We start from the raw sequence: 3,864 nt of genomic DNA, 5'->3' as shown, positions 1-3,864 counted from the left end.
GTGGTAATGCACTGCTCAAGAGAAGCCAGATCCCACATGCCGGGTGCGTGTGCGTGAGTGCCCACAATCCCATGAAGAGAAGGGAAGAGAAGGGATTATGGCGGGGCCATCCCCTCTGGGGGGTGATTTCTCACTTACCCTCTCTCACTGTCTCTGGTGAGCACATGTACCCTATGGGAAAAAAACTTAAGAAAAAAATAACATGTTTTTAAAAAAAACAAATATACAAGATACTCTCAAATAGTGACAAATGCCACGTAGATATTAAAAGCAGATCATGTGGGCTCTCTAAGTGATGATGAAGTTGAGAAGTGAGTGATGAGGAGCTGTCTGCTAAGTTCAGAGTCCATGAGAGAAGATCTGAGGAAGGGAATTCTTGGTACCCAGTAAGTACAAAGGCTCTGATTTGGGTAGAAGCTTCTTCAGTCTGCAGGAAGCCAGGTGGCCGTAGGAGAGAGAACGAGTGGGAACTGGAAGGAAGTTGTCATTGGGTAGGATGAGATGAGAGAGGCAGGCAGGAGCCAGGCCACAGAGTCTTTCTAGGCTAAAATAAGATGTGCAGGTTTTATTCTAATTGATCTGATTTATGTTTTAAAAGTTTTGTTTTATTTATTCCATGAATGAGAAAGACAGAAAGCTTCAGAGAGACAGACAGACAGTAAGACAGCCAAACAGAGAGACAGAACCGCCAGCAAGGTCTTGATGCTGTAATCCACACCCAGCTTCAGCGAGCCTTGGATTATGTGCCTGTGTGTGCCCAGTACATTCAGGAAGGTCTCTGGATGTGAAACTGGAGCCTTCCCATGTGGGTCAGCCACACAGAGCACAGCGCTTTACTGCTTACCCACCGTTCATCCCTCTGACATACGTTTGTTTGTTTTTTTAAATCATTATGTGTATATTAGTGAGTATGATTATAGTTTAAAAGGGACACAGAGGGCCAGCTGGTGGTGTGGTGGTTAAGGCAGCTGGATTCCACATGGCCCACTGTATGGTTTGAGTCCTGGATCCAACGGCTTGAAAAAAACTCATGGGGGCAGGGGTCAGCAGATGGTGTAACAGTTACATCACTGGATTCCCACATCGCTGACCTCAGTTTGAGTCCTGGACCTGGTGGCTTGAAAATCATGCAAGGCGCTCGTGTGTACATGCCCGAGATCCCAGGAGGAGACTGGAGAAGGGATTACGGAGTGACCATCTCCCACTGGACGGTGATTTCTCACTTCCCCTTTCACTGTCTCTGTCTCTTTCTCTCTCTCCCCAGCAAGAGCATGCACTCTAAGGAAGAAATCTCTAAAAAGAAAGAAAAACACGCTGGGTATGTGTGCATGCATATCCCAAATCCCAAAAGCAGGGAGAAATGGAGAAGAGATTGAAGCATGACCATGCCCCATGGGGCTGTTTTATACAAAAGAAAAGCAGGACCATGCCCCATGCTCTCACTCAAACTAAGGAAAACATGTGGCTTAGGAATAGTCCGGTTGGAGGACAGATCTTCTTAGGGATAGGCTGGGTAGAGGATATGTCTTCTATAGGGAATGATTTCTCACTTTCCCTCTCTTTCTGTCTCTCTCTTTGAGCACACCAATGAGAAACAGAAAAAGTGGAAGCAGAGATTAACAGTAGGGAGGTGGTTGTTTGTAGATTAAACATTTCAAGCTTTGCAGGCCATATAAGCTCTTTGTCATATATTCTTCTCCTCTTTCTCCTGTTCCTTTTCCTACTCCTTTTTAAAGCAATCCTCTAAAAATGTAAATCCAGAGGCCAGCAGATGGCATAATGGTTATATCACTGGACTCCCACATAGTTGAGAACAGTTCGAGTCCCAGACCAGGCAGCTTAAAACACAGCAGGCACATGTGCATATTTGCCCAAAACCCCAAGAAGAGAATGAAGAAGGGACTGTAGCATGGCCATCCCCCGGGGGGTGATTTCTTGCTTTCTGTCTCTCTGTCTCTATCTCTTTAGTGAGTGCATGCGCCCTATAGCAAAAATCTTAATTAAAAAAAAAGCAAATCCATTCTTAGCCAATACAAAATACAAAAACAGGAGTTTGCATGTCAGATTTGGCCTGTCTAACTGGGCAACCGTTTGTGGACCCTTAGCTTAGAGAGAAGTAGAAACTGATTGGCACATATTTCGGACACAGAAATGCTAGGACTCGGCTGATGAACAGGGTCAGAGAAAGAGGAAATGAGGATAATCTCAGGGACTGGGAGAAGGCTGAGATGGGGAAGCAGCAGATTTGGGAGTGGGGGAAAAAAGGAAATCAAGAGTTAAGTATGAGTTGCCTGTTAGTCATCCAAGTCTGTGGACATGTCTAATAGGGAGCTTGATATAGACTCTGAAGCTTAGGAGAGCGGTCAGGGCTGGAGAGCCACGTCTGGCAGTTATCAGCCTGTAGGTGCACTTTAAGTCATGGGACTGAATGACATCACCTGGAGGGTGGAATGAAGATTCTGGGGCCGTGTCCTGGGGGACTCCAACATTTAGAAGAGACCCTTAGAATGATCCTGTGGGTCAAAGAATATGACACATGACAAATATTGCCAGATTGCTATCCAAAGGGGTCTTTTGTATCTTCACAGAACCTATGTCCTCTTAGCTACAAAAATACAGGCTGTGAGTGGGTCTGTACACATAAATGTGCAGGGACTCTGAGTTTTCGCATTGGAGCTAAGAAGTTTCAAGCCACATTGGAGGATCAGGTTGGTTAAAGGAGGCATCAGGAGAGAGCCAAAGTGCTTCCAAATATTTCCAACCACAGAATCACCCAGCAAACTTGTGACAAATGCAGATTTTTAATAAGAGCTTCTGATTCACTGTCCGGGGTGAGGTGTGTTTTAAACATGCTCTCTCTTATACAAAGGAAAACATGTGGTTTATGGATACACTGGGTAGAGGATGTATCTTCCTTATGTTTCTTCACCTAGAGAGGCTAGGAATCTTAGATGGGTTCAAGTGGGGAAGTTTCAGCATGACTGGATAGCAGAGGACTACTGGCCAAGGATGAAGCATTTACTTGAGTTATGAGACATTTTCCATTTGCTCTCCAATTTTGTCTTTCTCCCATGCAGATATCTTTAATGAAAGTACAAAATTGAAAATTTCTGTTCTGTAGAGGAGAGTTGGTTATTTAAATTTTTTTCTATGTCTTTATATAGAAACGAGACTACTTTTTTTCTTTTTTAGTTTGCCAGAGGGTATGTTTGCACTCCCAGAAATAGATAGATACAGAGAGGGGGGAGAGGGAGAAAGCACCCTCCAATGTCATAATCCCTTCTCATCCATTTCTACATCCTGTGGGAATTTGGGGCATGCATGCACATGGGCCTGGCATGTTTTCAAGCCTCCAGAGCCAGGATTCAAACCATGCAATTGACCATGTAGGATCTGGCTCCCTTAACCACTAGGCCACAAGGCTGGCCCTATTTTATACTTTTGTCAGTGTACGCACTCACCAGAGAGACAGGTACATGTCCCTTCTAACGGAACATGGCCAAATCACAAGCCCTTCTCCACTATTTCTCCAACCCATCCAGATTGTAGACATGAACGAACATGGACCTGGCATGGTATTCAAGTTACTAGGGTTAGGATTCGAATAGTGATTGCCCATGTGGGATCTATTCTCCTTAACCACTAGGCTATGGGGCCAGCCCCAAGAACATATTCTTCAATTTAAAAAAATGTGTATATTGTTGGTGAAACTGGAATCATACCTACACTTCATCACTTTTTTTTTTTTAATTTTCAGAGGGCATAGGCACTTGTCAGAGAGAGAGAGAGAGACCCCACTTGGGGCATGATGTAATTCTGTCTCCTCTATTTCTCATCCCGTCAGAGTTTCATGCACACATGCCC

This window comes from Tupaia chinensis, unplaced genomic scaffold (genome assembly GCF_000334495.1).
Source record: "Tupaia chinensis unplaced genomic scaffold, TupChi_1.0 Scaffold148607_1, whole genome shotgun sequence".
NCBI classification, from domain to species: domain Eukaryota; kingdom Metazoa; phylum Chordata; class Mammalia; order Scandentia; family Tupaiidae; genus Tupaia; species Tupaia belangeri.
Note: the sequence above shows the minus strand (reverse complement) of the source record.